Below are 24,997 nucleotides of genomic sequence, written 5' to 3' on the forward strand. Positions count from 1 at the left end.
CTCTCTCTCTCTCTCTCTCTTTCTGTCTTTCACGAGAATTGGAGATTGGGGTTTGGGGGTGCGTGTGGGGTGGGTGGGGTGGAGGGTGTGGTGGGATGAGCCTAGTTATTTCAAGGTGTTTTGTGTTGTCTTGTGTTGTCTTGTGTTGTCAGGCACACACTCACAGCCACAACAGCGACACTGAGGTCAGCGGCCCCCCCCCCCCCCCCCCCCCCCCCCCCCCCCGCCTCCCTCCCACCCCCACCCCACCCCCTCCTGTGTTGTCAGCTCTGCACACACTACCCCACGTATATCACGTGAAAAGAATGCCCTGACACCTGTTCACCGCCCATGTTATGATGAATGAGTCATCTCAAGGGGATGGTTCACATGCCTAAACCCACCCCATCCACCCACCACACCCACCCCCCACCCCCCCACCCCCAACACACACACACACACACACCCCTTGCCACACCTCTTCTCCTTGTTGCGTGTTGCTGTTTCCTGACTTTTGGAATTGCAGTTGAAGGATGATATGAATCATGGGGACCAGGGATGCATGGCACAAGACGTAAATCACGTGGGCTGTTGCAGTCACTGGGGGTAGGGGTGTGGGGGGTGGGGGCTAGGAGTGCGGGTGGGGGGGTGGGGGAGGACTGTAAACTGTACCTACATGTCCTCACTCTCACTGTCTTTTTGTATCTGTCTGTTTGTGTGTGTGTGTGTGTGTGTGTGTGTGTGTGTGTGTGTGTGTGTGTCCCTCTCTCTCTCTCTCTCTCTCTCTCTCTCTCTCTCTCTCTCTCTCTCTCTCTCTCTCTCTAAGCTCATATTAACCATGTCTGCAAACAGTTAGCTCGCAATCTGTTCTTACTCAATAAACTTAGATGTTATGTCGATGCTCCAACCCGAAAATTATTCTTCGGGGCACATTGTCTTTCTCATATCAATTATGTATCTACAGTCTGGAGCAATGCCAGTCACAACCAGCTCAAAAAAAAATTAACTCATTACATAGACGAGCAGCTTAACTTATTCTACCCGACCACTCACTATCAACAGATGAGAAATTAACAAAACTGGAAATATTACCACTGTACAAGCAATTTGAATACAATGGAATGGTCCTCATGTTCAAAGTACACAACCACATGCCACCACCGTACCTCAGTGAATTTGTTCAAAGGGCAACAGAGCGTTGCAATTCAGATAATTATATTCTGCCTCGTGTGCGCATTGACTTGTACAAATCTAGCTTTGCATTTTTTGGACCATCTGTTTGGAACTCTCTTCCTACGTTCGTCAAGACAAGCGATTCATTATCGTCCTTCAAATCAAGGGTACGAAAACTTCTGCTCCACAAACAGTAGACCCCCAAACCAAATATAACCGGCCTAAAAACATCATGCCTTTTTTGTGAAATGTATGCGCTGTCTATTCCTTTACATACACTAACGTGTTTCATCTTATTTTTAACCTTTTGTGATTTTCATGTATTACATGCACGCTGTTGATTGGATGATATTGCCTGCCACATCAGCATCAGATTTCTCATGACTGTTGTATATGTACACTGATATAACAATGTTTCTCTGCTCTGTTTATATATTTTCATTTCAGTCGTGCCTCTTTCCTGTATTCTGTGTGGTGATTAATTTGACAGTCTTAATAACCCCTTTACTTCTTTTTTTTTTTCTTTTTTTTTAATATCTGCTATTGTACTGCACTATGATCTGTAAAGTACTATAATATGATTTGATACCTGATTATGTTTATGTATGCATATGCATACATATCTGTATGTACATGTAGACATATGCATGCATGTGGGTATATGTGCAAATATGTATATGCATAAGGGTGTTTGTGTTTGGGGATGAGTGTGTGCATATGTGTGTGGGTGGGTGGGTGTGAGTGTGTGACAGTGTTCCCTTCATTATATTTTTATGATGATGATGGTCCGTTGATTAGTATTATAATTATCAGTAGTAGTAGTAGTGGTAGTAGTAGTGGTAGTGGTAATAGTAGTATTTACCATTGTTATTGTTGTGTCTTATCGTTCCTGTTTTTGTTGTCACAAGGACAGATTGGAAGACTAGGCAATGCCTAAAATCTTTATCCTTGAGTTATAAAGTTTTTGAATCTTGAATCTTGAATCTCTCTCCCTCTCTCTTTCCCTCTCTCTCTCTCTCTCTCTCTCTCTCTCTCTCTCTCTCTCTCGCTCTCTCTCTCTCTCTCTCTCTTTCTTTCTTTCTTTCTTGATTTGTCATTTTCATCTTCATATTTTTCTTTTAAAAAAAACAAACCTGTTTTGTTGTCGTGGTGATTGTACCCCTATGTAATTGGGGCTGTTAAGCTATTGACGTTGAAAGGGTTCTGAGTTCTGAGTTCTCTCTCTCTCACTATATATATATATATATATATATATATATGTGTGTGTGTGTGTGTGTGTGTGTGTGTGTGTGTGTGTGTGTGTGTGTGTATCCATCTATCTATCTATCTATCTATCTATCTATCTATGGAGGAATTTTTGTTTAATGTCTCGTCACACATATCGGTGATTGAAGACATTTTGTTAAAGTATTTATGAATACATCTGAGTATTATCGGCTAGAAGGGGTGGGAGATGTGGATGAATGGAGGGTTGGGGGAAACTGGGCAAATGAGGGTAAAAATGTGGGTGGAATTTGGAAGAAAAACAAAACAAAACAACAAAAAACCACCTCTAAATACAGTTACAGGAAATTACTTAAAGGACTATCTATCTCCATATATATATATATATATATATATATATATATATATATATATATATATATGTGTGTGTGTGTGTGTGTGTGTGACTCATTCTCTCTCTCTCTCTCTCTCTCTCTCTCTCTCTCTCTCTCTCTCTCTCTCTCTCTCTCTCTCTTCTTATTTTTGTGAGAAATTCGCAATAACGTTTTTGTTGTTTGTATTTTTATTGAAAATGGTTATGTTTTTCTGTTTCTCATCTCTTTCCCGCACTCTCTCTCTCTCACCCCCCACCCACCCCATCTCTCTCTTTCTCTCTCCGTCTCTCTCTCTCTCTCATTCTTTCTCTCTCTCATTCTTTCTCTCTCTCTCTTTCAGACTCCATATCTTTCTCTCTCTCTCTCTCTCTCTCTCTCTCTCTCTCTCTCTCTCTCTCTCTCTCTCTCTCTCTCTCTCTCTCTCTCTCTCTCTCTCTCTATCTGTCTGTCTTTTTCTCCCTCTCTCTCATTCTTTCTCTCTCTTTCTCTGTCAGACTCCATATGTGTGTGTGTCTCTCTCTCTCTCTCTCTCTCTCTCTCTCTCTCTCTCTCTCTCTCTCTCTCTCTCTTCTTTAAGACGTTATTTTCTTCTTTTTTTTCTATTTGGTAGCTGGGTTTTTTTTCTTATTTAATTTCGTTTTATACAAGAGAGACTTTTTCTTTGTCATCGTTATATGATTTGACTGTTCTTATTCAATTTCGTTTTAAACAAGAGAGAGATTTTGTCTTTGCTGTCATTATATGATTTGACTGTTCTTATTCAATTTCGTTTTAAACAAGAGAGAGATTTTGTCTTTGCTGTCATTATATGATTTGACTGTTCTTATTCAATTTCGTTTTAAACAAGAGAGAGATTTTGTCTTTGCTGTCATTATATGATTTGACTGTTCTTATTCAATTTCGTTTTAAACAAGAGAGAGATTTTGTCTTTGCTATCATTATATGATTTGACTGTTCTTATTCAATTTCGTTTTAAACAAGAGAGAGATTTTGTCTTTGCTGTCATTATATGATTTGACTGTTCTTATTCAATTTCGTTTTAAACAAGAGAGAGATTTTTTTCTTTGCTGTCATTATATGATTTGACTGTTCTTATTCAATTTCGTTTTATGCAAGAGAGAGATTTTGTCTTTGCTGTCATTATATGATTTGACTGTTCTTATTCAATTTCGTTTTATGCAAGAGAGAGATTTTGTCTTTGCTGTCATTATATGATTTGACTGTTCTTATTCAATTTCGTTTTAAACAAGAGAGAGATTTTGTCTTTGCTGTCATTATATGATTTGACTGTTCTTATTCAATTTCGTTTTAAACAAGAGAGAGATTTTGTCTTTGCTATCATTATATGATTTGTCTGTTCTTATTCAATTTCGTTTTAAACAAGAGAGAGATTTTGTCTTTGCTGTCATTATATGATTTGTCTGTTCTTATTCAATTTCGTTTTAAACAAGAGAGAGATTTTGTCTTTGCTGTCATTATATGATTTGACTGTTCTTATTCAATTTCGTTTTAAACAAGAGAGAGATTTTGTCTTTGCTGTCATTATATGATTTGACTGTTCTTATTCAATTTCGTTTTAAACAAGAGAGAGATTTTGTCTTTGCTATCATTATATGATTTGTCTGTTCTTATTCAATTTCGTTTTAAACAAGAGAGAGATTTTTTCTTTGTTATCATTATATGATTTGTCTGTTCTTATTCAATTTCGTTTTAAACAAGAGAGAGATTTTGTCTTTGCTATCATTATATGATTTGACTGTTCTTATTCAATTTCGTTTTATGCAAGAGAGATTTTTTTCTTAAGAGAGATTTTTTTTCCCTTTGTTATTATTCGATTCGTGTCACGCCTTTGTAGACAGGATGCTAATTTCGTCAGTTGGATGGAGTTTTTCTTTCGGTTCTTGTCTCTCTCTTCCTTTCTTCTCAGCGACCGGTTGCAAAACTAAGCTAAAGCAAAACAAAACAAAAGGAAATAAGATAAAAAGATAAGGAAACGTGAAGTATTGCGAGGTAAGGTGAGGTAAGCTAAGCTGAGACAAGATGAAGGTAAAGGGGTCAGGTAAGGTGGGGTAAGGTAAGATGAAGGTAAAGGGGTCAGGTAAGGTGGGGTCAGGTAAGGTAAGGTAAGGCACGATGAAGGTAAAGGGGTCAGGTAAGGTGGGGTCAGGTAAGGCAAGATGAAGGTAAAGGGGTCAGGTAAGGTGGGGTCAGGTAAGGTAATGCAAGGCAAGATGAAGGTAAAGGGGTCAGGTAAGATGGGGTAAGGTAAGGTAATGCAAGGCAAGATGAAGGTAAAGGGGTCAGGTAAGGTGGGGTAAGGTAAGGCAGTGTAAGGCAAGATGAAGGTAAAGGGGTCAGGTAAGATGGGGCAAGGTAACGTAATGCAAGGCAAGATGAAGGTAAAGGGGGCAGGTAAGATGGGGTAAGGTAAGGTAATGCAAGGCAAGATGAAGGTAAAGGGGGCAGGTAAAGTGGGGTAAGGTAAGGTAATGCAAGGCAAGATGAAGGTAAAGGGGTCAGGTAAGGTGGGGTAAGGTAAGGCAAGATGAAGGTAAAGGGGTCAGGTAAGGTGGGGTAAGGTAAGATGAAGGTAAAGGGGTCAGGTAAGGTGGGGTCAGGTAAGGTAAGGTAAGGTAAGGCAAGATGAAGGTAAAGGGGTCAGGTAAGATGGGGTAAGGTAAGGCAATGCAAGGCAAGATGAAGGTAAAGGGGTCAGGTAAGGTGGGGTCAGGTAAGGTAAGGCAAGATGAAGGTAAAGGGGTCAGGTAAGGTGGGGTAAGGTAAGGTAAGATGAAGGTAAAGGGGTCAGGTAAGGTGGGGTAAGGTGGGGTAAGGTAAGATCACATCACATCACATCACATCACATCAATGAATTAATAATGGCCTTCAGAAGGACCATGTGAAATGAAGTGGTGCATGAAGCAACTGGAGAGAGTCTGCTACATTTTTTTCTTTCTTTTTTTTTTTTTTTTTTTTTCCGGAGAAATAACAGGTCTTATTGTGAAGACGTGTTCTCCTGACTTCCCTCCTCACGAAGTCTGGATGAGTGATCACCTTGCAGTGCTCTGTGACGTCACACTTGGCTTTCCGTGACGTCACACTTGGTGCTCTGTGACGTCATGCTTGTCATGTTTGGTTGAGAACGCGCGTTTTATTGAAACCACTTGATACTTGGGTATTTAGAATGGGCTGGGTTTTGTGTGTGTGTGTGTGTGTGTGTGTGTGCGTGTGTGTGTGCGCGTGTGTGTGTGTGTGTGTGTGTTGTCATGCATATTATGTATGTGCGTTGGTGCATTCGGTTGTGTGTGTGTGTGTGTGTGATAACAACACATCGTGTGAAAAGCCAGTGCCTAGAATTCAGAATCTATAATGTCCACGTATGTTACAGTCCTCTTAAATCCATACTTTGTTGACATGTTTGACTCACTTGTGTGAACAATGTGAGTCGATGTATTGACCTGGTGTTCGGGTGTGTGTGTGTGTGTGTGTGTGTGTGTGTGTGTCTGTGTCCGTGGTAAACGTTAACATCGTCATTTTCTCTGGAAATACTTTGTCTGCCAATACCAAATTTGAATTGAAAATAGTAGGGAAAAAAATCTTCACAGTCATACCAATAGTAGGTTGTAAGTCTTCCGCATTGAGCTGTATTTCCATATCATGAACGGGTTATTTCGTTGAGGTTCCAAATCCAGACAAGAGAGGCAAGGCCTTCAAGACTCACTTGTGGCAAATTAAGTCCCCTAGCATTAATTACAGAGTAATTTCCCTTTTTTACTATCTGCACCAAAACTTCCATGCTTAGCAAAAGAAGTTCCTGTTTGAACAAAAAATGATAGTAATGACTACTCTTGTTGTTGTGTCAGAATATCAGATCAAAGTGCCAAGTTTAGAGAATACAAAAAATATAAATATAACAGTAAATGCAGTTTGCATATAATTAGGCTTCATTTTTTATTTTTTTTGTGCCCATCCCAGAGATGCAATATTGTTTTAAACAAGATTGGAAAGAACTGATTTTTTTCCTATTTTTATGCCTAATTTGGTGCCAACTGATAAAGTATTTGCAGAGAAAATGTCAATGTTAAAGTTTACCACGGACACACACACACACACAGAGACATACACACAGAGAGAGAGAGACAACCAAACACCGGGTTAAAACATAGACTCACTTTGTTTACACAAGTGAGTAAAAAATGGTTGGGTTTGAAGACGTCATGACATTTTTTCTTGTTCGTAATTGAAAGAAAACAAATACAAATTCTGGACAGGACATATACAGTGACACACACACTACATCATCCATAAAGTGACACAAACTACATCATCGACGTGTTTACTGCATACGAATATTCTAAAATGGATACTGATTTAACTAGAATGTACATAAAAGAGAAATTGAATGGACCGTGTTGCAGTTTCTGCGGGTAACTGAGCCTGTCGAACACAGATCTCTGCAGATGTGGAGAAAGCGGATACATGGGGCGCTGTGCTTGAGGCGATGGCAATGCCACCTTTACCGCTGACTTTATAAATGCCCGAGATATACGAAACTAACATGCTTTAAATGGCGTTGTCACCTCGAATACTTAAATCGATTTACCACGCTAAGATAATAATAATAATAATAATAATAATAATAATAATAAAATGAATTTATAAAAATGTTTAGATATAAATTTTTGATTGCCATTGGTAGATGAACTTCAGCACTGTGAGTAAGTCAACTTTCTCGTTGCAAAAATGTTTCGTTCGAATCGGCTTTTGTGCCTTTTATTAATTTTTTTTATTTAACCCGAAGCTTTATAATATCAAATGCAGAACACATTTTAACGATTTTTCTTTTTATAGTGTGCATTTCAAGTGAGTCCTGAAGGCCTTGCCTCTCATGTTTGTCCTTTCACTTGTTTGCTGTAAACACAAACTGTTTTCCAGATTGAAGACAGGACGTTGACCGTACTGGTTAGTACACACATTCTTCAGTCTGTACCAAAGGCCAGTTATATACCTCGTCCTTCACAGTGAGGACAAACTGTGTCAGACGAAGATTTGTAACGTTTTACCGCACACAAAAATGCTTAATCTATCCTCCCCATCTCCCTCCCCCACCCCACCCCTCTCTCTATCTCTCTCTCTCTCATCACGTGGTCACAAGGTCAGCGGCCTCACAGCTGTCATGTCCACAGTCACAGCAAATATATCACGGGAAGAGGGGGCATGTGTGACACATGTCCACTGCAGGTTTCAGTAAATCTCCAGGAATGGTTCGCATATCTACCCACCCCCACCCCCACCCCCACCGACCTTGTTGTGTGTGTGTTGTTGTTGTTGTTTCATGCCTGTGGACTGCATTTGGTCTCGGGGCTGAAAGATGGAATAGATCGGGTGCCACAACGGTATGGCAGAGAATGTATAGCATACCGTTGTCTTCAAAAAGTACCTGTATGTCCTCTCTCTCTCTGTTTCTCTCTCTCTCTCTGTTTCTCTCTCTCTCTCTCTCTCTTCTTTATTCTTCTCTCTCTTTTTCTCTTTTCTCTTCTCTCTCTCTCTCTCTCTCTCTTCTCTTCTCTCTCTCTCTCTTCTCTTCTCTTCTCTCCTCTCTCTCTCTCTTCTCTTCTCTTCTCTCTCTTTTCTCTTCTCTCTCTCTCTCTCTCTCTCTCTCTCTCCTCTTCTCTCTTTCTCTCTCTCTCTCTTCTCTTCTCTCTCTCTCTTCTCTCTCTCTCTTTTTCTCTCTCTCCCTCTCTCACTCAGTCCCCCTCCATCCACCCACCCACCCACCCCCTCTCTCTCTACCTATATCTTTCTCCACATGTCTGCTTGGGAGTGTCTGTGTCACTGTTTCGGTCTGTATGTATGTCTCACTGTCTCTGTCTGTCTGTCTGTCTGTCTCTCTCTCACTCTCTCTCTCTCTCTCTCTCTCTCTGTGTCTCTGTCTCTCTCTCTGCCTGCCTGACTGCCTACATCTCTGCCCACATGTCCGTTTGTAAGTGTCTGCCCCACTATATCTGTCTATATATTGGTCTGTCTGGCTCTCTCTCATCAGACTCCCTCCCTCTCTCTCTCTGTCTCTCTCTCTCTCTCTCTCTCTCTCTCTCTCTCTCTCTCGTATTGTACCCCTTCATGAGGGTCAATGGCCTTTATATGAATAAAACATCCGTATCCGTATCCGTATCTCTCTCTCTCTCTCTCTCTCTCTCTCTCTCTCTCTCTCTCTCTCTCTCTCTCTCTCTCTCTCTCTTTCTCCGTCTCATTTTCGTTTTATCTCCACATGTATATACTAATCTAAAAATCAAAGGAAAGGTCTCACTGTGTGTTCACAATCGTTCTTGCCGTCCTTTCCAAGATTTGCTATGAATCTGATGCTTCGCTGGACGATAAAAGCAATTGTTTGCTTATCATATTACCCTCAGAAATAACATTCATTGAATGATTCATTCACCACCACCACCACCACCCTTTCTCTCTCTGTGTCTCTGTTTCTGTCTGTCTCTCTTTCTCTCTTTCTCTCACTCTCTCTCTCTCTCTCTCTCTCTCTCTCAAGGACAGATTGGAAGAATGGGCTATACCTAAAATCCTAATTCTTGAATAAAAAACGTTTTGAGTTATGAGTTTCTCTCTCTCTCTCTCTCTCTCTCTAGAAATCGCTGACGAGGTGACCAAGAATGGAAAACACGGTTTTCAGTTTTTGCCAGGCTTACAAGAAATATTTCTGTTATTGTTTGCAGATGATATTGTCTTGCTGTCATCGTCACCAGCAGGTTTACAAAATCAATTAGATAATCTTAACAAAGCATCTAAATCTCTTGGACTGACAGTAAATTTGAATAAAACAAAAATAATGGTTTGCAGAAAGGGTGGCCATCTGTCTAAAGCAGAAAAATGGTATTTCGATGGAGACGAAATTGAAGTTGTAAACAATTATAAATATCTGGGTTTTATGCTGTCTACCAAGTTATCTTTCATTTCTGCACTTGAAGAGTTCGCTGGCAGGGCAAAAGGGAGGGTGGTTGAAATTATGAGAACAATGTGGAGTCTTGGCAATATGGACAGAACCGTGTTTTTTAAACTCTTTGATGCGCAGATAAAACCTATGCTATTATACGCATCTGAAATGTGGGGAATAATGCGCTTCAAAGCAGTTGAGTCTGTCCATTTGTTTGCTTGTAAAAGATTTTTGAGTGTCAGTCCCAAAACCCCAAATGTAATGATCTATGGTGATCTTGGTCGATATCCATTATACATTGATAGTTGCATCAGTACTTTGCGATACTGGTTTAAGCTAAATCAAATGTCTCTATCGAGAATCCCGAAACAGGCGTACCTAATGAACGTAAATAAGATGACATACAATGCTGATATGTCTTCAAGAAACTGGGCAGATGGACTGAAACATTGCTTAGACATTTATGGGTTTTCAGAAGTTTGGATAAATGGCGGGGTTGGGGATGTAAATGTTTTTCTTAAAATATTCAAACAACGCATGATAGATGGCTTTAAACAGGATTGGGCAAGCAAACTCAACGGAAGTAATCGTTATGAAACATATAGGTCATTCAAATCCTTATTACAACCTGAAAAATACTTATCTGATCTTACCATCAGTAAATTTAGATCAGCCTTCATTAAGTTCCGTTTTGGTATAAATGAACTAAAAATAAATCAGCGTTATTGTGATGTTTTGAAAAACTGCCCATGTGGTGGTAGAATAGAGAACGAACTACATGTACTAACAGCTTGTCCATTATATGATGATATTAGAAGGAAATATTTGCTCAAGCATATGCAACATATTAGAAATCTGTCATTATCATTTCTGCTGCAAAACGAAAGTTGTAATGTGACCAGAGATGTTGCAATGTTTGTTTTTTATGCATTAAGACTGAGAGAAGAGTACTTTCAGCCCTAAACAGACATATCAGCCTTGTGCTTTTCATTTAGTTTACTTGTTCTCAGTGAGCTCACTGTGTATTATGTGGATTGTTTTCGTTCTTCCTATTTTATTTTAGTTAAGCTGTGTGTGCAACACGTGCACCCAAAATGTATACAGGTCGGTGACCTTACATTAAAATTCTTGCGTTCTCTCTCTCTCTCTCTCTCTCTCTCTCTCTCTCTCTCTCTGCCTGTCTGTCTGTCTCTCTCTCTGTCTCTCTCTCTATCTGTATCTCTCTATCTGTATCTCTCTCTGTCTCTGTCTCTCTCTCTGTCTCTCTCTCTGTGTCAGTCTCTCTGTCTCTCTTTCTGTCTCTCTGTCTCTGTCTCTCTCTGTTTCTCTTTCTGTCTCTCAGATTACAGGAATGGGTTGACGAAAATAATATCACTGGTGATCATCAAGCCGGATTTAAAAAAGGATATTCTACAGTAGACCACATGTTTACGTTGCTTTCACTTGTTCAGAAACAGTTCTCCTTTAATCGTAAATTGTATGTCGCTTTCATTGATTTTGAAAAAGCGTTTGACTCTATTAACCGAAATCTTTTATGGCCTGTTTTACTAAGGAATGGTATCAGAGGTAAACTTTATAATTGTATTAAAAGTATGTATAATGTAGTAAGAGCTAGAGTTCGTTGTGGTGCCAAACTGACTGAATTTATCAACTGTACAGTAGGGGTTAGACAGGGTGATCCTTGTAGCCCAATTTTATTTTCTCTCTTCATAAACGAACTTGCAATTCAGGTAATTACGAATGGGAGACATGGAGCTGTATTTTCAGTTGATGCCTTTGAATTGTTTATACTTCTGTTAGCTGATGATGTTATTTTAATGTCAGAAACTGTTGTAGGTCTACAAACACAACTGAATTCTTTACACCGTGCGGCAGATTCACTTGAATTAAGAGTAAACATGACTAAAAGCAATATCATAGTATTTCGTAAGGGTGGTTATCTGAGTAGCAGGGAAAGGTGGTTGTATGGTGATGAGTTAATGCCAGTTGTTAATGTTTATAAATATTTGGGAATATTTTTCTCCACACGTTTGAGTTTTGTTGGTGCTTGTAAAGATTTAGCAAGTAGGGCTAAAAATGCTTTAATCTGTATTATGAAAAAGTTACATGTGTTCAATAATACCTCTTTTGATTTATTTATTAAGCTGTTTGATGCTCAGGTACAGCCAGTTGTGTTACACGGTTCGGAGTTGTGGGGCCTAGATAGAGCCGCTGTTCATTGTGAATCAGTTCATACTTTTGCTTTGAAGACATTTTTAGGTGTTGAAAGGCAAACTCCTAATGATTTAGTTTATGGAGAAACAAATCGGTACCCGATGTATTTAGTTGCTGCAGTTAAATGTATTCGTTATTGGTTAAGGTTATTAGAAATGGATGCCAACAGATTACCTCGTAAAGCTTATGATATGCTATTTGATTTAGATACTAGAGGCAAAGTAAATTGGGTAACAAAAATACGTCACTGTTTATTTGAGTATGGGTTTGGTTTTGTTTGGTTAAACCAAGGTGTTGGCAGCATTCAGTCATTTATTTGTGCTTTTCGGCAACGTTTGATCGATTGTAGATGGCAGAAATGGTCTGATCATATTCAAAATAGTGAAAGATTTGATTTTTATAGGAATTTCAGCAATGGCCCAGACTTGAAACCTTACCTGATGTTAAATATGGATAGACATTTGAAATATATAACAACAAGATTCAGACTAGGTATTTCTGAGCTAGCGGTTCATCATTATAGATACAGAATATGTAATGACACTGATCTGATTTGTCCATTATGCAAAGATTCGATAGAAAATGAAATGCACTTTGTCCTTTGTTGTCCAGCTTTGAGGAATATTCGAGAATCATTTATTAAGCCTAAATATTATAGACAACCAAATATGTTTAAATTGAACTTGTTAATGTCCTCAAAATCCTGTGAAATTGTTAGAAACCTTGCTTTGTATTTATATAAAGCTTTCAAAGTCCGAGAAACTATTACGTCATGAAAACACTGTTTTGTTGCTAGGCTAGTTTTTTCATTTGAACTTATGTTATATTATATCGAGTTTTTTATGTATGTTGTATTATGTGAAATTTTTTTTGTTTGTTTGTTTCTCTTTGTTTTTTATTGCTGTCTGTTCATATACCCCTTCATTAGGGGCCTTGGCCTATATGAATAAATCATCTTGAATCTTGAATCTTGAATCTTTCTGTCTCTCTGTCTCTCTGTCTCTGTCTCTCTGTCTCTGTCTCTCTCTCTGTCTCTCTCTCTCTCTGTCTCTCTCTCTGTCAGTCTCTCTGTCTCTCTTTCTGTCTCTCTGTCTCTGTCTCTCTCTCTATCTCTCTCTGTCTCTCTCTCTGTCTGTCTCTCTGTCTCTCTCTCTCTCTCTTCTCTCTCTCTCTCTCTCTCTCTCTCTCTCTCTCTCCCCCCCCCCCTCTCTGTATGTGCATCTCTCAGCAACATGTGAGTAATGATGGAGGTGGGGGGGGGGAGAGGGTAGGGAGGTTTTGATGTTTGCTGCTGTGTTTGTATTCTCTCTGTCTCCTCATCTGTTTACCAAAAACAAAAGAGAGAGAGAGAGAGAGAGAGAGAGAGAAAGGGACAATGCCTTCTCTGTTGTCACAGCTACGGTGTTGTGTTACAGCGGCACTTTTTTTCTTTTTTTTTTATTCTGTTGCACGTGTTCTCGGGGGCAGAAAGTTGGCATGTATCATTACATCCTCTGCAACACTGCGGCGCCACACGTCAAATAATGAATGTACCGCAGTCATTAAGAAGAACCAGCATTGTCCTGTCTCTCTCTCTGTCTCTGTTTCTGTCTCTCTTTGTCCATGTACCTTTCTCTCTGTCTCTGTTTCTGTCTCTCTTTGTCCATGTACCTTTCTCTCTGTCTAAATTTCTGTCTCTCTTTGTCCATGTACCTTTCTCTCTGTCTCTATTTCTCTCTCTCTCTCTCTCTTTGTGCATGTACCTTTCTCTCTGTCTCTATTTCTGTCTCTCTTTGTCCATGTACCTTTCTCTCTGTCTCCATTTCTCTCTCTTTGTCCATGTACCTTTCTCTCTGTCTCTATTTCTGTCTCTCTTTGTCCATGTACCTCTCTCTCTGTCTCTATTTCTGTCTCTCTCTCTTTGTCCATGTACCTCTCTCTCTCTGTCTCTATTTCTCTCTCTCTTTGTCCATATACCTCTCTGTCTCTATTTCTGTCTCTCTTTGTCCATGTACCTCTCTCTCTCTGTCTCTATTTCTGTCTCTCTTTGTCCATGTACCTTTCTCTCTGTCTCTATTTCTGTCTCTCTTTGTCCATGTACCTTTGTCTCTGTCTCTATTTCTGTCTCTCTTTGTCCATGTACCTCTCTCTCTCTGTCTCTATTTCTGTCTCTCTTTGTCCATGTACCTTTCTCTCTGTGTCTCTGTTTCTGTCTCTCTTTGTCCATGTACCTTTCTCTCTGTCTCTATTTCTGTCTCTCTTTGTCCATGTACCTTTCTCTCTGTGTCTCTATTTCTGTCTCTCTTTGTCCGTGTATCTTTATCGATCGATCTAACTATCTGTCTGTCTGTCTGTCTGTCTGTCTGTCTGTCTTCAAATATATGTGTGCTGTTGTAACTGATGTAGATCAGCAAGAACAGATTGGAAGAATCGGCCATGCCTAAAATCTTAATCATTGAATAAAAAAAAAAAAAACGTTCTGAGTACTGAGTTTTATCTGTCTATCTACCTATCTGTGTGTCTGTCTGTCTTGTAGGCGTCACTGCGATGGGACAAATCCATATCCGCTGCACCACACCTGCTAGGCAGATGTCTGACCAGCAGCATAACCCAACGCTCTAGACAGGCTTTGAGTGTATGCATATATATTGTATTTGTATTTGTATTTCTTTTTATCACAACACATTTCTCTGTGTGAAATTTGGGCTGCTCTCCCCAGAAAGAGCGCATCACTACACTACAGCGCCACCCTTTTTTTTTTTTTTTTTTTTTTTTTTTTCCTGCGTGCAGTTTTATTTGTTTTTCCCATCGAAGTGGATTTTTCTACAGAATTTTGCCAGGAACAACCCTTTTATTGCCGTGGGTTCTTTTACGTGCGCTAAGTGCATGCTTCACACGGGACCTCGGTTTATCGTCTCATCCGCATGACTAGCGTCCAGATCACCACTCAAGGTCTAGTGGAGGGGGAGAAAATATCGGCGGCTGAGCCGTGATTCGAACCAGCGCGCTCAGATTCTCTCGTGTGACGAAGGCGTTTTAGAACTGCTCTGAATTTGGGGGGTACTCCGAATGGAGAGGAAATAATTTTTTTTTAACAGAGAGTTCAGTTCCCCTTTTTGGGGGGAGCTCTTGCGGGAGTGAGAGTGTTTGGTCAGCCTAAGGTCAATCAACGCTGATAAGTGAACACCCTTTTCTGAGACCGGCTCAAACATATACCTGCTACATGTTTTTTGTAGGTGAGTCCAGGTTGTTTACTTTTTGATATTGGGTTTGGTTGACGAAGTATTGTAAATGGGCTTTGGAAATTAATTAAGTTGGAGTTGTTGGTCGTGTGGTGTTGCAAAGGGGAGTGACCTTGTCGTCAGTAATAAAATCTTGCTTCGTCACAAAAACAGGTTGAAGTTGACAGGGAGCAGAAATCCAGTGAAGCTAGTTTATTTCCACTTCATTGGAAACTTGTGGTTGTAAATATGTTTTCAGCGGAGAGCCTTAGACTGGGCTTTATGTTGGCGGTTGGGCCAACTGAAGAGAGGAACGCTGATGTTCGGGTCTTCCACCTTCATAAAAGTTCATTCATCTTTATGAAGAGGGGAGTGATAAATAAATAAAAACCTCGAAGACAATTTTATGAAAAAAAAAATATTTACCTGCTAAATTTATGAGCAGACGACATTAATTAGTCTATGTTGTATGGAAAAAATCCGCATTATATTTACCTGCTGAATTTATGAGCAGAGGACATTAATTAGTCTATGTTGTACGAAAAAGAAAATATTATATTTACCTGCTAAATTTGTGAGCAGAGGACATTAAGTTGTCTGTGTTGGGTGATGAAACATCCTTTAGTTTTTGTTGTTGAAGATATATGTATAGGCTGTTTTGTTTTGGGGTTTTATTTGTGTGGTGGATGTGAATTTGGAAAAGACACTGCACAGAACAAGAAAAGATTTTTTTTTTTTTTTTTTTTAGATTCTGATTTGGTTGGAGGAGTGATGGTTTGATAGATGAATCTTGTTGTGGAGTGTGTGATTATAAACTGTTAATAATTAACCTGTGCAAATATATTAAGATTTGATGAGGACTGAACATTAGTATGTGGAGAATTATCTATGTTTCGTTTTGTTTGTGAAAAAATAAATTAGAGTTGGCAAACACTACCAGTCTTGCAGTGGACTTAATTTTGTACCTGAAACTGAAAGAGTGTGTGTGGTGTGTGAGAGAGGGAAAACACGAGCATAACGCACGCTGACAATACAACACAGATTATTACATTCCACGCCTCACGCACGCGTAACATCTCGCTTCCTAGGCGGACGTCGTGTTACCTCTAGGCCATCACTCCACTCTTCGTGCCAGGGGACAACAACTACTTACTTTGCGATGGGTTCTTTTTCAGTGCGCCCAGTGCCTGCAGCACACGGTACCTCGGTTCAGCGTCTTTTTCCGTTTGTCAAAACGCTTCAGTTTGATTTTCCATTCAAACTTCGGAGAAAGGCGTTAGCTGTGTTTGACTATGTATGTATACATATGTATGTGTACATAACTACATGCATGTATATGAATGTGTATTGTGTGTGCGTGCGTTTATGTCAGTTTGTGCCTGCCTATGTGTGCGTATGTGTTAGGGTAGCTGTTAGATACACATGTATTGTTAAAATGTATGTATGCAGTGTGTGTGTGTGTGTGTGTGTGTGTGTGTGTGTAGTCATATTTTGGTATGTGTATGTAACATAGATGTAATGTTTTATGTTAACAAAGCGTTTTTGTAAAGCACCTAAAGCAGATTTCTGGATAGTGTGCTATATAAGTACCCATTATTATTATTATTATTAAAGGGTGGGGCCGGGATTCGAACCCAGTTTCTCAGGAACGCTGTGCTGGCAGATAAGCGCCTTACCCATTGTACCGCCTTCCTGTCACGGGGACCTGAAATGTCTCCAGTGGGAAGTTAGCCTGGGAAGGAGGACTCCAAACATCGCCTTGAAACCACCCCACGTCCTTGAAATCAAAATGTTATCCACTTTCAATTTCAGTAGCTCAAGGAGGCGTCATTGCGTTCAGACAAATCCATATACGCTACACCACATCTGCCAAGCAGATGCCTGACCAGCAGCGTAACCCAACGCACTTATTCAGGCCTTGAGAAAAAAAATGGAAATAAATAATAGATAAATACATAAAAAAGAACTACTAATAATAATATGTATAAAGCGTAAAAACTTGATGAAGTCAACAATAAGCGTACAAAACAAAAAATCAATAATATATATTTTTTTTTTAAATAAAATATTAATAAACAAATAAAAATGTTATCCAGTCCCTTTGAAAGTACGAATCAGTGGGAATAAAAAAAAAAAAAGGGGGGGGCGGGGGGGGTTGATTTGGGGGCAGCTTCCAATACACTCCAGCCCTGATCCCAAATAACTCCACGGGGAGTCACTTTGGGGCAGTTACTGCTGGGGACGTGGGCGTGTGACAACGCGCAGTTTTGGGAAAATAAAGATGCTCCAGTGGAAAGAGGGACTAGAGTTGGGTGAGTTGTTGTATTTTCAAAGGGCCTGCCCTGAACTTACTCATAGGGGAGTGTTTGTGGGCCCACTCCATGTACGTCTCGTCCATTACAGCAGTGACAGACCCCACTGACGTCCCGTCCATTACAGCAGTGACAGACCCCACTGACGTCCGTCCATTACAGCAGTGACAGACCCCACTGACGTCCCGTCCATTACAGCAGTGACAGACCCCACTAACGTCCTGTCAATTACAGCAGTGACAGACCCCACTGACGTCCCGTCCATTACAGCAGTGACAGACCCCACTGACGTCCCGTCCATTACAGCAGTGACAGACCCCACTGACGTCCTGTCAGTTACAGCAGTGACACACTGTCCATTACAGCAGTGACACACTGTCAATTGCAGCAGTGACACACTGTCCATTTCAGCAGTGACAGACCCCACTGACGTCCTGTCCATTACAGCAGTGACAGACCCCACTGACGTCCTGTCAGTTACAGCAGTGACACACTGTCCATTACAGCAGTGACACACTGTCAATTGCAGCAGTGACACACTGTCCATTACAGCAGTGACAGACCCCACTGACGTCCCGTCCATTACAGCAGTGACAGACCCCACTGACGTCCTGTCCATTACAGCAGTGATAGACCCCACTGACGTCCCGTCCATTACAGCAGTGACACACTGTCCATTACAGCAGTGACAGACCCCTCTGACGTCCTGTCAATTACAGCAGTGATAGACCCCACTGACGTCCCGTCCATTACAGCAGTGACACACTGTCCATTACAGCAGTGACACACTGTCCATTACAGCAGTGACAGACCCCACTGACGTCCTGTCCATTACAGCAGTGATAGACCCCACTGACGTCCTGTCCATTACAGCAGTGATAGACCCTACTGACGTCCCGTCCATTGCAGCAGTGACACACTGTCCATTACAGCAGTGACAGACCCCACTGACGTCCTGTCCATTACAGCAGTGACACACTGTCCATTACAGCAGTGACAGACCCCACTGACGTCCTGTCCATTACAGCAGTGACACACTGTCCATTACAACAGTGACAGACCTCACTGACGTCCTGTCCATTACAGCAGTGACACACTGTCCATTACAGCAGTGACAGACCTCACTGACGTCCCGTCCATTACAGCAGTGATACACCATCCACTGTCAGTTGAAGCAGCGAGGTGGCCATGTTGTTGTACCCCTCACACACTCTGTGGACACCAGGTGATGTTCCCTGCACATGACGTGTCTGCTGAGGCGTGAGCGCCCCCTGAATGCCAACATGCAGAGAGTGGTGTCTTCATCCGTCTGCCTGTCTTGTGACTGCCTGCTCTTCTGGCCTGTCTGTCTCTCTGTCTCCGTCTCTCTCTCTCTCTCTCTCTCTCTCTCTCTCTCTCTCTCTCTGTGTGTGTCTCGCTCTCTCTCTATGTCTGTCTGTCTATATGTCTACACACATATACTCATTTATAAAAATTAAGATGATAATTATGTATACATTATTAGAGAAATTGTGACCCCTTAACACACACACACACACACACACACACACACACACACACACACACACACACACACGCCAAAAATAATATTTTATCAAATGAAATAAAATGAACAGAACATGTGCTTGCCATATGCACTGTACTTAACGCCATGTATTCAAATTAAGGAAGGGCGCCGTTGGCATCAGTGATGAGGTGAACACCCAGTGAGAGCTGATGTGTAACGGCCACCATCACCTCTCCCCTCTGTCCGGAACCATCACCACCTCCCTCTCTGTCCTGAACCATCACCACCTCCCTCTCTCCTGTGTCCTGAACCGTCACCACCTCCCTCTATGTCCTGAACCATCACCACCTCCCTCTCTCCTGTGTCCTGAACCATCACCACCCCCCTCTCCCCTGTGTCCTGAACCATCACCACCTCCCTCTCTGTCCTGAACCATCACCACCTCCCTCTCTCCTGTGTCCTGAACCATCACCACCTCTCTCTCTGTCCTGAACCATCACCACCTCCCTCTCTGTCCTGAACCATCACCACCTCCCTCTCTGTCCTGAACCATCACCACCTCTCTCTCTCCTGTGTCCTGAACCGTCACCACCTCCCTCTCTGTCCTGAACCATCACCACCTCCCTCTCTGTCCTGAACCATCACCACCTCTCTCTCTGTCCTGAACCATCACCACCTCCCTCTCTCCTGTGTCCTGAACCGTCACCACCTCCCTCTCTGTCCTGAACCATCACCACCCCCCTCTCTCCTGTGTCCTGAACCATCACCACCCCCCTCTCTCCTGTGTCCTGAACCATCACCACCTCCCTCTCCCTCTGTCCTGAACCATCACCACCTCCCTCTCCCCTGTGTGTCCTGAACCATCACCACCTCCCTCTCTCCTGAACCATCACCACCTCCCTCTCCCCTGTGTGTCCTGAACCATCACCACCTCCCTCTCCCCTGTGTGTCCTGAACCATCACCTCCTCCCTCTCTGTCCTGAACCATCACCACCTCCCTCTATGTCCTGAACCATCACCACCTCCCTCTCCCCATTGTCCTGAACCATCACCACCTCCCTCTCTCCGGTGTGTCCTGAACCATCACCACCTCCCTCTCTCCTGAACCATCACCACCTCCCTCTCTCCCGTGTCCTGAACCATCACCACCTCCCTCTCCCCTGTGTGTCCTGAACCATCACCTCCTCCCTCTCTATCCTGAACCATCACCACCCCCCTCTCTCCTGTGTCTTGAACCATCACCACCTCCCTCTATGTCCTGAACCATCACCACCTCCCTCTCTGTCCTGAACCATCACCACCTCCCTCTCTGTCCTGAACCATCACCACCTCCCTCTCTCCTGTGTCCTGAACCATCACCACCTCCCTCTCCCCTGTGTCCTGAACCATCACCACCTCCCTCTCTCCGGTGTGTCCTGAACCATCACCACCTCCCTCTCTCCTGTGTCTTGAACCATCACCACCTCCCTCTCTATCCTGAACCATCACCACCCCCCTCTCTCCTGTGTCTTGAACCATCACCACCTCCCTCTCTGTCCTGAACCATCACCACCTCCCTCTCTGTCCTGAACCATCACCACCTCCCTCTCTGTCCTGAACCATCACCACCTCCCTCTCTCCGGTGTGTCCTGAACCATCACCACCTCCCTCTCTCCTGAACCATCACCACCTCCCTCTCTCCCGTGTCCTGAACCATCACCACCTCCCTCTCCCCTCTGTCCTGAACCATCACCACCTCCCTCTCTCCTCTATCCTGAACCATCACCACCTCCCGCTCTCCTCTGTTCTGAACCATCACCACCTCCCTCTCTCCTGTGTCCTGAACCATCACCACCTCCCTCTCTTGTCCTGAACCATCACCGCCCCCCTCTCCCCTGTGTCCTGAACCATCACCTCCTCCCTCTCCCCTGTGTCCTGAACCATCACCACCTCCCTCTCCCCTGTGTCCTGAACCATCACCTCCTCCCTCTCCCCTGTGTCCTGAACCATCACCACCTCCCTCTCCCCTGTGTCCTGAACCATCACCACCTCCCTGTGTCCTGAACTATCACCACCTCCCTCTCTCCTCTGTTCTGAACCATCAGCACCTCCCTCTCTGTCCTGAACCATCACACACCTCCCTCTCCCCTGTGTCCTGAACCATCACCACCTCCCTCTCCCCAATGTCTTGGCGTTCGGAGTTCTTTTTTTTTCTTTTTTTTTTCGTTTGGAATTCCACGTGTGGGTCACAATTTTGTGCCATATCATCACAATGAATCACTCTGTTAGCGATTAGAAAGTATTCCTACACACATTCATTTACACTTTATTATTTTGTCCATTGTAGTTTCGGTTCTAGTTCACACAAACACACCAAATTCAGTTCACGCACGCACGCATGCACGCGCGCGCGCACGCACACACACACACACACACACACACACACACACAACACAGAGATTCCTGACGTCTCGAGGTGATGAACTGTTCTTTACAAGACTCTTGGGAGTCTCCTTGCTTGGGTGTGTGAAACTTGTCAGGATTAACAACCAACAGATTGGAGGGGTGGGGGTGAGTGGTGGGAGAAAGGGGGCTGGGGGAGCAGGGGGGGGGGGCGTGGGGGGGGGGGGGGGGGTTACGGGAAAAGAGGGGCCATCCACCTTCCTCCTCTCCTCTCTCTCTCTCTCTCTCTCTCTCTGTCGTCATCCTCTGCCGTCTGTCCCCAGGGCTCTTGACAGAGAAAGATGAGTGAAAAGTGTCTACAGAACGCCCTCGGTGTGACCTCATATGGTGCGACGTCACAAACGGTTCTGACAAACACCTGCCGCGGCTGGAGAGAGAGATAGGGGGTGGGGGGGGGGGGGTCGGGGAGGGAGATGTGATGTTGGGTTGCGGGGTTGGTGGGGTCGAGGGGGTGGTGGTGGAGGGGTATTCTCATTACCTTCAGGTGAAAAATAGAATGGATTTTAAGGTCTGAGATTTTTTCTTTTCTTTTCTTTTTGTTTGTGTGTGTTTGTGTGTGTGTGTGTGTGTGTGTGTGTGTGTGTGTGTGTGTGTGTGTGTGAAGTTGATCTTTTTTTCTGGTGTGTCCACCGTTTCAGACTCACGTATGTCAATTGAATGTCCGAGTTAATGATCAGCCTGTGTCGGTTGTGTGTATGTGTCTGTGTGTGTGTGTGTCTGTCTGTCTATCTGTGTGTATGTGTGTGTATGTACGCGCGCGCACGTGTGTGTGTGTGTGTGTGTGTGTAGGCGGGTAGGTGTGAGTGTGTCTGTGGTAAACTTCAATGTTCTCGGGAACGCCAAGGATAGGACGAGGAACCAAACTTTGAAGAGTGGCAGGTACTGAAGACCTGTCCAGTTCCCTCTTCATCGTGACATGGTAAGCAAGGTGAGAGGTCCAATGCCGAGGTCAGTCTTGGCAAACTAGAAAAGGCTCGATAGAGCTCGTGATGTCGTTGTGTACAGTGAGTAGCCATGGTAACAGCGTGATCCCTGTATGGAGTTAAAGGCCAGAGGTGAAGGTCACGACACACGCACAAATGCGCACAGTCTGAAACTTTAGTTATAGGCTATTTTGATTTACAAAAAAAAAAATAACCGAATCCATCGAGCAGTATAAAGGAAGTCGACATGAGTGTCACATTAGTCAACTATCGTGGAGACAGTCAGTTACCGTTGTACAATTTTTGTTTCGTAACTTCAATGGCATCGGCAACTGAAGCATTTTGCAGAGATTTAATCACTCTATCGTCTTCAGACAGCGTTACACTGGGTAAGTCTTTTCGCATCGCGGTATCTAACTGAAATAGGGACAGACAGACAGACAGACAGAGAGAGAGGGAGAGGTTTGTGGGTGTTCACCGAGTTAATATCTTCTTCTTCTTCTTCTTCTTCTTCTTCTTCTTCTTCTTCTTCGTCTCCGCGTCTTCCTCGTCCACTTCATTCTGTTCTTCTTCATCGTCCTTTTTCTCTATCTCCTCCTCTTCTTCCTCTCCTTTCTTCTCCTCCTTCTCCTTCTTCGTCTCAACGTCATTTTCCTTATCCTCCTCTTCTTCCTCTACCTCCTTCAACCACGCATCCATCCATTCAAACTCTTCATTCTCCTTTTTCTTCTCTCCCTTTCCTTACATCATTCATCATACTTCACTGCCTTCTTCTCTCCCTTTCCTTACATCATTCATCATACTTCACTGCCTTCTTCTTCTCTCCCTTTCCTCACATCATTCATCATACTTCACTGTCTTCTTCTTCTCTCCCTTTCCTTACATCATTCATCATACTTCACTGCCTTCTTCTCTCCCTTTCCTCACATCATTCATCATACTTCACTGCCTTCTTCTCTCCCTTTCCTTACATCATTCATCATACTTCACTGCCTTCTTCTTCTCTCCCTTTCCTCACATCATTCATCATACTTCATTGTCTTCGCAGTCGACGGATTGACTGCCGTGATTGGGATCATTGTTGGCACACACACACACACACACACACACACACACACACACACACACACACACACACACGTGTCCCTCCCTCCCACTCTCTCACATACACACACGCGCGCGCGTGAGCGCACTACGCACGCACGCACGACCATGCTTTTAATCAGGTGGGCGTCCATAAGGTAGTTGGTACTAATCAAATCTAACGAAGTCATAAAACATTATATGTTTTTTCACTGAGCCTGCGAAGATTTTGGTTCCTTTACCATTGAACGCGTATCAGTTACGGGTGCAATAGCCGGGTGGTTAAAGCGTTGGACTTTCAATCTGAGGGCCGTGGGTTCGAATCTCAATCACGGCGCCTGGTGGGTAAAAGGTGGAGATTTTTCCGATCTCCTAGGTCAACATATGCGCAGACCTGCTAGTGCCTGAACCCCCCACCCCCCACCCCCCGCCCCCTTCGTGTGTATACGCACACAGAAGACCAAATACACACGTTAAAGATCCTGTAATTCATGTAAGCGTTCGGTGGGTTATGGAAACAAGAACATACCCAGCATGAACACCCCCGAAAACGGAGTATGACTGCCTACATGGCGGGGTAAAAACGGCCTTACACGTATTAGTGTGTGTGGTTGTAGTGGTTTGGCTTTTTTTCAGACTTATTTGGTTTTATTCTTATTCAAATCACAGAGAGAGACAGACAGACAGACAGACAGAGACAGAGAGAGACGAAAGGAAACGAACAAGTGTTCAGTTTTGCAAGAGAGAGAAATGGGGTGGGGGAGAGACAGACAGACACAGGAAGAGAGAGACAGAGACAAAACGAAACGAACTTTTATTCAGTTTTTAGAGAGACGGAGAGGGTGGGTGGCACACAGAGAGAGAGACAGACAGACAGACAAAGAGAGAGAGGGAAAGAGAGAGAGAGAAAGGGGAGGGTTAAATAGTTTGTGATGACAGTAATAAAGACTAATTTTCCATGACGTGTGAATTGTGGAGGGATAAGGGGGTGTCGTGGGGGAGGGGTATATGTGTGTGTGTGTGCGTGTGTGTGTGTGCGCGCGCGCGCGCGTGTGTGTGTGTATGTGTGTGCGCGCGGGGGGGGCAATTTCAAAAACCTAAAAGGATACTCCTTGGAAAACTTAGAACGTTTTTTTTTAATTTAGAATTTAAAAAAAGGGTGGGGGATGGTGGGGGTGCGTGCTTTACCAACAAACAGGTAGTCTTGTGAAACTCCAAATTCGTCCACGTCAGATGCTCCTTTGAATTTCCGCCTTTAGTTGTACGAAGACAGAGAGAGAGGGAGATGAGAAAAGACCACGAAAGGCAATATCTTTTTCTTTCTTTCTTTCTTTCTTTCTCTCTCCCTCCCCTTCTCCCCTCCCGCAACCACCGCCCCCCCCCCTCCCTCCCCCACACCACCTTCAATCGGTGAACTTTCCAACACCTCTGCCCCCTGTCCCAGTCTCTGCTTTAATCAGTCACGCTAAAGGACACAACAGCAGGTCATTGCTCTGTCAAACGTGGCCAGAGTTCAAATTCAGTTTTCAATTTCTATCCCTCTGTGTGTGTGTGTGTGTGTGTGTGTGTGTGTGTCTGTGTGTGTGGCCACTTTATGCCGGTGGGTGGGTTTGGGGGGGTTGA

This window comes from Babylonia areolata, chromosome 26 (assembly GCF_041734735.1).
Source record: "Babylonia areolata isolate BAREFJ2019XMU chromosome 26, ASM4173473v1, whole genome shotgun sequence".
Classification (NCBI taxonomy): domain Eukaryota; kingdom Metazoa; phylum Mollusca; class Gastropoda; order Neogastropoda; family Buccinidae; genus Babylonia; species Babylonia areolata.